Source organism: Papaver somniferum, chromosome 5 (assembly GCF_003573695.1).
Source record: "Papaver somniferum cultivar HN1 chromosome 5, ASM357369v1, whole genome shotgun sequence".
In the NCBI taxonomy this organism is placed as follows: domain Eukaryota; kingdom Viridiplantae; phylum Streptophyta; class Magnoliopsida; order Ranunculales; family Papaveraceae; genus Papaver; species Papaver somniferum.
The window spans coordinates 168,155,086-168,167,075 of NC_039362.1; positions in this window are offsets into that span (position 1 = coordinate 168,155,086).

Sequence of the window (11,990 nt, forward strand, 5' to 3'; positions counted from 1 at the left end):
AAACCCATTCAACATCTAACATGGCTGGTGAATATTGTCCCAGTCAGGAAGAAAAATGGACAGATCCGGCGCTGTGTAGATTTCAGGAACCTGAACAAGTGTTGTCCAAAGGATGACTTTCCATTTCCAAACATTGATATGCTCGTCGATGCGACCAGTGGCTATGACATGTTCTCGTTCATGGATGGTTACAATGGATATAACCAAATCAAGATGTACGAACATGATGCTAACAAGACTGCATTCAGAACTCCCATTGGAAACTTCCACTATACAGTGATGCCTTTCGGCTTAAAGAATGCAGGAGCCACTTATCAGCGGGCCATGACTGCAATATTTGATGACATGATGCACAAGCAAGTAGAAGACTATGTAGACGATGTGGTGGTGAAATCAAAGACCCGGGCGTCCCACCTAGACATTCTGAGACAAGTATTCGAAAGATGTAGAGAATACAAACTGAAGATGAATCCCCTGAAATGTGCTTTTGGTGTTTCTTTCGGAAAGTTTCTTGGATTCTTGGTCACTGCAGAAGGAATCAAGGTCGACCCAGACAAAACAAAAGCCATTACTACCATGCCGCCTCCACGAACTGTGAAAGAGCTCCATAGTTTCATGGGAAATACATCCGGCGTTTCATTCCTGGACTCGCTCAACTCATTGCTTCATTCACTCCTCTGTTGAAGAAAGGAGCAAATTTTGCATGGACAGCCGTTCAAAAAGAAGTATTCCAGAAAATACAACAGATATTGTTATCACCTGCTATCATGAAATCTCCAGTGCAAGGAAGGCCTCTGATACTTTACACATCTTCCAGTGACGTAGCTATTGGAGCACTCCTCGCTCAAGAGGATGAAGAAGGTATCGAACACCCAATCTATTACTTCAGTCGCACAATGAGGGATGCTCAACTCCGGTACCCAAAGGCTGAAAGGGCGTGTCTAGCGTTGGTTCACGTAATTCAGAGGTTCATACATTATCTACTATCAAACATGGTCGTGCTGATGGCCAAAGCTGATCCTATAAAGTTCTTACTGTCGAAACCTGCTCTGATCGGAAGACCAGCGAAATGGCTACTTCAAATGTCAGAATTTGACATAGCGTGTGTCCCTCCAAAAGAAATCAAAGGACAAGCAGTTGCAGACTTACTTGCCGCTTTCCCTGGAGAAGACATCACGATGTTGCATGAAGAAGTGCCCGGTGAGTTTCCAGAAATTTCAATCATTCAGGAAGAAACGTGGATAATATATTTTGATGGGTCCGCCACTCCGAGCAATGATACCGGTGGGGAGGGTATTGTGCTGGTATCTCCATCCGGTGAAGTCTTTTCACATTCATTCAAGCTGGATTTCCATTGCACCAATAATTCAGCAGAATATGAAGGTTTTCTCCTAGGGCTATCTTTGGCCAAGAAAGCAGGAGCCAAACATCTAGAGATCAGGGGAGACTCAAAGTTGTTGGTCAATCAAATGAATGGCGTATACTCTCTCAAAGAAATAACACTTTCTCCATTCAGGACTGAGGCACAACGACTATTAGCTCATTTTTCCGATGCAACAATTTTCCATACCGGACGCACCAACAATAGACATGCTGATTGTCTAGCGACCCTAACATCCAAACTGCAATTTGAGGGGTCTGAGAAATCCATCACTGTGCAAAGACACGATGTGTCATCCACCTGGCTTACTCAAGTCGAAGATGCTCAGTCAAGCGACTGGCGAGCGCCTATTATTCATGAATTGAGCAATTCTCCTACGGAGGGAAAATTAGCCTCAAGGAGTTGAAAAACTTTTTCCTGCTGCACGGAGCGTTATATTATCGCAATCCTGATGGATCCCTGTGTCGATGCCTCGGAGATGAAGAAGCCGGTGAACAACTCAAATATATAGATGAAGAAGTATGCGGGCAAAATCTACTGGTCACACTTTACAGAAGGCTTCAAAGGCTCGGATACTATTGGCCTTCCATGGAAGCTCAGTCGAGGATGCTGCAAGGATCATGTCCCAATTGTCAGACACCACCTCATCATTTGGAGGTTCTAACACTTCATCACACTGGGGACTGGAGAGAACCTTACATAAAATATCTTCGTGACAACGATCTTCCGTCAGAGAAGAGAGGTGCAATCAAACTCATTCAGAGAGCCAAACGTTTTGTCTACTTGGAAGGGATTTTGTATCGCAAAAGCTTTGGTGGGAATCTCCTGAGATGCTTGGCCGAGCATGAAATTGCCATAATTTTGAAAGAAATGCATGAAGGTGAACACCAAGGGAAGAAGAAATTGTTTCTCTAAATCCATGAGAAATATTACTGGCCAACCATGGAAGATGATGCAGCTTCCTATGTTCGGAGATGTCATCAATGCCAAGTTCATGGTAACCTCATCCACACTCCTTGTCTTCCATTACATTCTGTGAGCAGTCCGTGGCCCTTCTATAGATGAGGACTGGATATCATAGGAAATATCAATCTGGCATCTTCAAATCAGCATGAATACATCATCACAACAACAGAGTATTTCACCAAATGGGTCGAGGCTATTCCTCTTCGAAGCACCACTGGAGTCACAATTGCATCTTTCATCAAAGAGTTCATCATATGCAGATTCGCGTTCCTAAACATATCATCACGGATAATGGAACTCCTTTCGCCAACAAACATGTTGCAAAATTGCTCGAAGAATACGGAATCAAACAGATTTTCTCCACACCATACTATCCCAAAGGAAACGGACAGGCGGAGAGTACCAACAAAACCTTGATCCGGATTCTCAGTAGAACAGTTCATGATAATCCACGGACGTGGCATGAGGAATTTCCCATGGCTTTGTGGGCCTACCGAACCGCACCAAGAAGCTCAATTGGGACTTCATCATACTCTCTCGTTTATGGCACCAATGTCATTCTCCCAGCCGAAATCAAGGTTCCCTCTGCAAGAATCGCAAAATCTAGTGGAGTATAATGGGATGAAGCAGAAGTCTCAGATTCAAGAATTTCTGAATTGAACATGCTCGATTCAAGAAGAGCCAAGGTGGAAAAATATGTAGAAACCTACAAGCAAAGGGTTTCCAAGACCTACAACAAACTGGTAAGACCTCGAATATTTCAAGTAGGATATTTGGTTTTGAAAAACAGCAAATCATATCCAAAAAGACATGTCCGCTCCCAAGTTCTCTCCGAAATGGGAAGGACCTTATGTGATCATCAAGGCATTATCCAGCGGATATTACAAAATCTTAGCTGTTAATGGAGGAGTTGAAGGAAACATCATCAACGACAAGTGGATAAAGGCGTATTATGCTTGAACAATCATTGGAAGTATTAAATTTCTGAATGTAATTTCTCTTTTATCCAAAAGAGCAATATGCTCATTCACTCAAAATTCAAAATATCCTATGAATCTCACAAAAATCTTTCAATCACCTAATTTATTCAAAACAAAATCTCAAACCTACATAAAATTTTCCTCTCACTCAGAACAAACCATCCAACAGAGTATAATCTCTATAGAAAACCCTGTCCAGCTTCTGGGAATTTTTGGTTTTCACCTTCAAGTCCCGAACTGCCTTCTCAAGTCGTGCTGACTCCAAGGCGAGTGTCTTTTCTTCCTCCAATATGGCAGTAGACGTGGAAATTGCTTCAGCAGCGACCGCCGCCTTTTGAATTTTGATCATCTCGAGTCGATGACGAAGCCAACCTATGTTAAACTGCAGGGTTTCACAGTTTGAAATCATCTCATCTTATTTGTGCAGTTCATGATTCTTAACATCTCGCAAATGCGTCCGGTTCATCTCTTCAATGATCGGTAACAACCCTGCAACTGTAGTTAGGAGGGTTGGTAGAAAGCTCGTACCTTCTCCAAATTTTGGTGTACAGGGGAACGTGACACTTGGGAATGACGAATCCCCCAACCACTTCATTATTCGGGCAATTGTTGATCATGGGAGCCTCAAACGGGAGTCCATCTGTTGGATACTCAGGAGCACGAGATCTAACCTCAGTCTCCATATAATCAGTGGATTTATCGTCGACAAGGTTGTTGCTATCATCAATCACAACCGCAAATTTCCCGTTCTTCCTTTTTTTAGCATCGACGACGACATGAACATCAACCTGTTATGAAACGATGGAGTATTTAATGGTATTGACGATGGAGCATGGTAAAAATCTCAGTCGAGAAGTTATGAAATTACTTACAGACGTTCCGGCATCAACATGAGCCGACCTACACTGGAAGGAGCTTTAACCGTCCGTTTAGGTCTCAAGATACGAGAGGAATGCTGATTCTTTTCATTATCCTGCAATAAATTCTTTTCTTTTGATCAATCATCCTGATTGAGCAAAAGACAAGAGAAGAAATGTAACTCACCGAGACGGATACTGCCACAACATGTTCGGCATGAGATTCACTTCTGGAAGAAACACTGCTTCTGGACATGGTGACGAGAGGTAGGATTGTGATCAAAATTTCTTTTGATGATACACAAAGGCAGCAGATGGTCGACTGTTTAAATAAAACCCTAAGTCCAATGTGGATGCTTATCCCCTAATGGATAAACAAGTCTGTTGCGGTTTCTACTGAAACCCTAAATCTCGAATCATATGCGTGACAGATGGGAGAAGAGTAACAATGCTGGGGACTGACGGTTCGGATGTAATCAACATTACAACTACGGATTGATCGTCTGATAGGCCACGTGTTTTCTAGACAGCTCATGTGATTGCATTTTGTGGGTAATTATTGTCTATATGGACATTGGTCCATCTACTGGAGATGTGAGGAAAATTCAGAAAGGAGATACTACAAGGAATTACGGTTCAAAAAATAATAATCTCTAAAGAAACATCTCTACATCCAAGCTGATTAAACCAGAGAACATCAACTTCAAGGGAAAATAAATAACCTCAGAGAGAATCCTCTTCGAGTTCTTCATCAGAATCACTATCACGACCATTGATGAAGTCTGGGTGGATATTAGGATCATCTGAGTCCGAGTCATCCTCTGCTTCGTACTCAGCTTCAAGTTCAGATTCAACCTGCTTCGAAATCTTTTGAAGTTCTCTGGTACGCCGGTCTGGCTTAATCTCGTAATTCCGTACCACCCACACAGTTTCCTCTTCAGAAGCATTAGCGTCAGAGTCGGAGGGTACACCATCAACAAATCGACGCCTCTCTTCAGCCGCATGTATCCTGCGCTGGATTCGATCCTTTCTACGTCGACGATCCTCCATATCATCATCCTGGGCCTTTCTCTTCATGAGCTCTTCATAAGATATCTTTCGGTCGTTAAGGGGTATGCTAGCTTTAGCTCCCTAAACATAATTCGTTTTAGCTCGCGATTTGGCTGCATAAGACTTGGAATCCTCATCAGAAGAGATGGAGGAGTAATCGCTGCTGCTGCTGGTGGAAACCATCATTATCTGGAATCAAATCAAAAGCACATAATTACAAACGACCTAATGATATCAGTTTCAACAACGAAAACGGTAATTCTAAACTCTTACCTATTTACGTTTCACGAACTTAGTGATAGCAACGTAAAACTCCACAAACTCGCTTACTCTTTCAAACCTGCAACATCAAACCTCCACAAAAGGTAATTATAAACGACCTAATAATAAGCGAGAAACTTATTATTTAAGAGTCAATACTGACTTTTCACGAAACCATGAACAATTCACATAAACTTTTCATGTGAACATCTCATGATTTTATACCACAAAACATATATCATAAAATCATGAAACACAATTGTTCATCTTCAACAGTTACTCAAAATCACTGTTTGATTTTATTTTATCGAAAAAAAAGTCCCACGTACGCATATAAAAAAAAAAAACTTTTTACGCGAGTTAACTTTGCTCAATCGAGCATTCACCTATGAAACGAGGGTCTTTCCTATTTTGTAAAGTCCGAATAAAATTTCAAAAGTTCTCAAACAAATTTTCATCATGAGCTCCAGGTCTTTTCGAAATTCCTTTAACCCTAAGGATCGTTATTTATTACTTTTTACGAACAAACCTACGTTCCTAAAAGTATTTGCAAAGTTCATGCTTTCAAAAACAAATTTGGATTTTCATGAAACCTAATAAACAAAAATTTTGCTACTGCAACTAGACCATGTCTATTCAAAATAGTGCGAGTGTACTCGACAATGATGCACGACTGAGCACCCGGATGCACAAACGAGTGTCCAAAAATATGAAATAATGAGGAATCCTTCGCAAAACAGAAGAAAATAATAAATATTAATAAAATAATAAGAGCGCGCCCAAGGCCGGCCGTGCCCTAGCCATGGTCGGTCCGTGCCTCTCCCATTATTTTCCTTATTTTTTGTTATTTCGTGAACTCACGAAAACTCCTTGGTTTTAGCAACTTTCCTTGTTTTTGCAAAACCCGTGAATTCTCCATAACTTCGTGGATTCACGAAATAATATTATAAAATAAGGAGAGGTGTGCGGGACCGGGTAACCTAACCGGCCGGCCATGCCTAAGCCGTGGCGGGTCCCACACCTCACAATCCTTGGATTTTTATAATTATTATTCCCTAATCTCACGAAACTCCTCCGTTTCAACAAAAACACGTGAATTCTCCATAACTTCAAGGATTCTCCATAACCTCAAGGGTTCATGAAAAATAATAAAATAAGGAAAGATGTGCGGGACCGGACAACCTAGCCGGCCGGCCATGCCCTAGCCATGGTAGGTCCCACACCTTGCAATCCATAATCTTGCATAATTATTATTTTCCTCAATTCATGAAACTCCTGGGTTTGAGCAAAATTCACGATTTCTCCATATTTTCTCAAATATTGGTCAAATCACGAAAAACCAAAAGCCAACATAGTCACACGACTGGCTAGCCTCTCACGGCAATTTTAAATATTAAAACACTTTTATTTTAATATTTTCAAAATATTGATGAATTGAGCATACATGCTCATTCCAACAAAAATCGAGAATTCTCAGTCAAGATGAAACTCTTCTGAAAATTCACGATATTGCTCGAACGCGCATCAGAAAATACTAAAACCCTCAGTATGGAAACACGGACACCACGGAAACACGTGCACGCCTTCATGACCGACCAGGGTCATTCCTAGGGATTTCACAAGGCCGGTCCCACACGTTTTCATAATTCTGACCTAATTTGCTCAATTGCTCATACTGGGCCCGAACTCTCTCCAACCCACTGGGGGATTCTCCAAATGACCAATAACTGGTCCCGTGACCACCAAGAGCCGGTCCCATGCTCTCTTGGTCGGTCCTCATCTCCCATACCTAGGTTTTGTCACCTAATGCTGAATCCAACAATATTTCAATAAATGATGAAACCTGCATTTAATCATCGTTCTTTCACCAACTCTCAAACTGAGAACCCTGGTGCGTGCTCACTCGAGCACTGGGCATCACATGGATGCTCATCATCCCATGTGGTCGGTCCCTCTTCACTCATGACCAATTTTCAGCAATTCACCAATTGTTGAAGAATTGATCAAAAAATAGGGTTTCGAACAAACGCTCCACGAATCACCATTCTAAGCAAGTTCAAACACAAAATTATGTTGATTCAACAATCAACATCCAAATTAATAATATTCGGTAATTCACTAATATTTTTGATTAATATTTTATTGGGTCACGACACCAGTAAATAATTCTTTGAATTGAGCAATACTTGCTCAGTTGCTCGAATATTGATCCAACCATCAATATTCGGTAATTCACGTCAAATTACCAATATTCAGTATTTTGTTGAATTGAGCAACACTTGCTCAGTTGCACACCAAAATTATTGAATTCGTCGAATTGAGCAATACTTGCTCAGTTGCTCGACAAACTCTCGATATTCGGCAATTCGTCGAATTGAGCAATACTTGCTTAGTTGCTCGACAAACTCTCAATATTCCGCAATTCTTCGAGTTGAGCAATACTTGCTCAGTCGCTCTAGTCAGTAATTCATTTGACATCTCAGAGAACTACATGTTCAATCCATGAATCGCTGAGCATTCACCACTTACGCTCGATTCAACAAAACTAGACTCACAATCTAAATCAGTCAACAACTGACCAACTAATACACGTCTGTCTTGCAGACTCCACGATTCGTGAAATATCAATCACGTCACAAATGGGGGGATATCACTTAGGGTTTTGGTCTGGCGGTCTACAACACGTGGATTCATCCACAACGAGAAATGTGCGTAAGTCGTGCAAGTGATTGAAGGAGTTAGCAAAGTAGTGGGTGCACGATCAGTCAAGTCTCCGCACGACATGGAACTGACTTTACCACGATCTCCCACTTTCCCACTCTTTCACTCAAGAAACCGTCACACTTACAGGGATCAGTGGTACATCATTCTTGCAATATAAATAAGTCTAAATCGAGGACATCAGGATATCATCAATCATCGATTATCATCATTATCCGTCAACAACTCGATATAAACTAATTCACAGAACTCAACTTCAGCAGTTCAGCAATATTGCAGAAACCTTCAACACACTCACAATCCTTGATCATCACTGATCCCACACAACTCTCAGCTTCCCTCCTACAGATCAGCCCATCTCCCTCTTTGCGACCGAATTGACTCTGGAACGGCCATTATCTTGGTTTAAGCCGGAGTCATACAAATTGATTTCCCGAATATAAGCACCCCCTTTGCAGCGGTGCATCTGTGTGAGGATTAACATTTTTTCCGGCTGAGGAGTCTCGACAGCACGCTCGACTCTTCACTTTTCCAAAAAACCAGTGGCTCGTTTTCCCCCATATACATCCCTTATCTATTTCACTTGAGTGGCTATATCCACTTACATTTCCTACAACCAAACCTAAAATTCAGAGAAGTTATCATTTGAGCTTTACCTAAAATAAAGAGAAGTGGAAATGGCTACTGATGTTAGGTAAAATTAGAGAAGAGAAGAGAGGAATCGACGGAATATGGAACTGGTGATTAAATACAAGCAATTGAGGAAGAAATTGAGTTGTTGTCGCTCAGTTGATGACAGAGATCGAGAAGAAGTTAGGTTTTGCATTTCAGTAAAATCGATTGAAGAATCTGGTGATGATTTTGACGGATTTCAAAGATTGGGGGTGTGTGGAGATTAAGAGAAGGACATGTTTCTAAGATCGATGGAGTTGATGGGTGTGCTGCTGCAAATCGATTGAGATAAAATGGGTTTGAGTGAGATTTCAGATGGGTTAGAGTTCGAACTAGAGAATTTGAAATTCAGGTGAGAAGAATGAGGTTTGGATAAGTTCCAAGGATGAGATTAAGGATTGAGAACTGAGTTACAGATGGCTGGTGCTGTTGAGAATGGAAGAAGTGTCACAGATTGCAAGTCAGATGGTGTTCTTGCTGGTGACTATAATGGAGTTGTGCCACAAGTTTGTGGTACAAGGTTGAATTCTAGTGATGCTGAGGTGGTAATGGAGAAGCAGTTCAATTTGTTGGTGGAATGATTCTGTAGTTAGTATGGTCTGAGTCTGAGAACTCAGTATTGCAGGATAGATGTATGTTTAGGTGCAGCAATTGTCACAGATGGATGTAGGTTATGTCTTGGCCTGAGGATATGGATGATTCTGTTGTTGAGGTTGTTGTCTTACAGCTGAAATGGCTAGAAGATGATAGGAGATTGCAGGCAAGATTACGGGCTGGAGATTGGTGATCTGTGTAGCTAAACTGAAGCAAGCGGTGTTGCTCAGATGATGTTGTTGAGAAAATAGACTTGGAATTGAGTTTGATGATGTTGCTGTTGTCATTAAACAGGGAAGAAGAGGTCTATACTCATTGTTGTTGCCGTGGGTTAATGGGTGCAGTGGTCGAGTCTGTTGTTCGAACTAGAAGTTGCAGCTGCAGTGAACAGGAAAATGGAAGCAAAGGCATTGGTGGTGGCGTGAGCAGATGGATGTATTATTGTATTGGCGGTAATGGGTTCGATTTATGAAGAGAGATTAAGATGCAGTTCAAGTTGTATGCAGTGGTTGGTTCATGGCGCTGACATGAGAAGATGGTGGTGCGGATGTAGCTATTTGGGTTCAGTCAAGTTCAAGATGGAATTGGTGGTGTGTTGGTGTTGCCACAGATAGGAAGAAGCGGCAGCTGAGTAGTTGGTAATGTTGCAGCTGGGAGATGGATTATCATTTGGCAGGAAGAGATGCTTAGCTGGTAGTGGAGGCAGAAATGCAATTGTGATAATTGCAGTGTAAGAAGCTGAATTGCAAGAAGAAGGAACTGGTGGTAATGAAGTATAATGTGCTGAGTATCCGAGTGAAATTGGTTGATGTTTTCTATGTGAATCTACAGGAAATGGGAATTGTAGATTGTGCTGTTGTCGTGTGGAGTTGGCCATGAACTAGCCTGATGCTATGGAATGGAAAGTGACTGCAACTGAGTTGGTTAAACAAGAAACAAGTGTTGTTGTCAAGTTTGCATGATCGAGAAGCTGAATGTATGAGCAGGTCCAGATTGCTGTGAGAGAGCAAGGGACTGAAATGAAGTGAATGATGGATTAAATGAATGCTACAGATGAATAATAGATGCATGCTAGGATGATTGGTGCAGGGAAGCTGAAATATGGCATGGAACATGCCAGGACAGACAAAACTCTAGCTGAATCGGGATCGGCCGAGTTGACTAACTGATTCACACAAATGGACTTGGGCTCTGAGATTTGGGCTCGACTTATTTCAGAGGCAACAGTTAGCTCATCCGGTATGGAAAAGGAAAGAGAGTGTAAAAGGGGGAAATACACAGCTATTCTATATCTTCTTCTCTACTTTTTGTTCTAGGGTTAGAAACATGAAAGTTTTTCTTTTTCTTCTTGTTATGAACTCCATGAACATGAGATAGAGGCTTATCATTGGTTGATGATTAAGTTGATTTCACATAACATGGTTCTTTGATCGAATATATTAGTTTTGTCTCATATTTATCGTTCATGATTCTCTGGAAATATAGTTATATGATTGACGTATTATAACATGATTGAGTATTTGTTTTGTCAAGTTGCAAATTAGTGGAACTCATATTCACATCTATTGCTAGTTTAGGGTTAATCATCAAGCGATAATCCTTGAATACAAGTAGCATAAATATGGTTATAGTTTGTAGTGATACATCCTTGTAATCATATGTGAACCATGACTTTTGTTAAATTGTTTATGCAATGTATTTCGATTGCATTGATTATCCTTATTTCATGAATCTTAATGCCCCATGGGAATTGAACTTGATTAGCGCAAGGCGTTAGGTTATTCTTTTGGTAGAATTCATATTCACATCTTTTAATGTGTTTGTTGATGAAATTATGAAATTAACGGGATATCCTTTCGACAAGGTATTCTAGAGCTTTTAATAATGAGAGATTAAATATCAATTCTAGTTATTAAGACAAGAATATGTTAGTGAATGAAAACGAAATCCTTAACCAATACCTTCACATATTGATTTGTGTGCTTTATTTATTTATTTGTTTGCTTTTATTTTATTTTAGTTACATAAAAATCAGAAAATCCCCCCTTGTTACTTACAGGAAACCAATACAAACGACAAACTAAGACCTCTCTGTGAGAACGATCCTTTCTTACTCTTGTTATATTTAATATTTTGAGTAGTGAGAAAGTAATATTATTTTTGGCGCCGCTGTCGGGGAGGCAACGGTTGTCACTTGTTTTTGGTTTCTTATTTTTTGTTATTAGTTTTGTTTTTATTTTTCTTATTTTCAGGTTTTTGACATAATTTTGAGAACTCTTGTTTCAGGTACTTATTATGGAAGGAGCATGTTGGAACAATGGATACGGTTTTCAACAACCTCAACACTATGACAATTTCCCACCATCTATGGGATACAATCAAAACCAATTTATTGGCTATAATGCATATCCTAGACAACCTTACGGTGATTTTCATACATACCAACAACAACCTTGTAGTGGGTATGTAAGTCAAGCACCACGGTGGGATAATTCTACTTCTAATTGG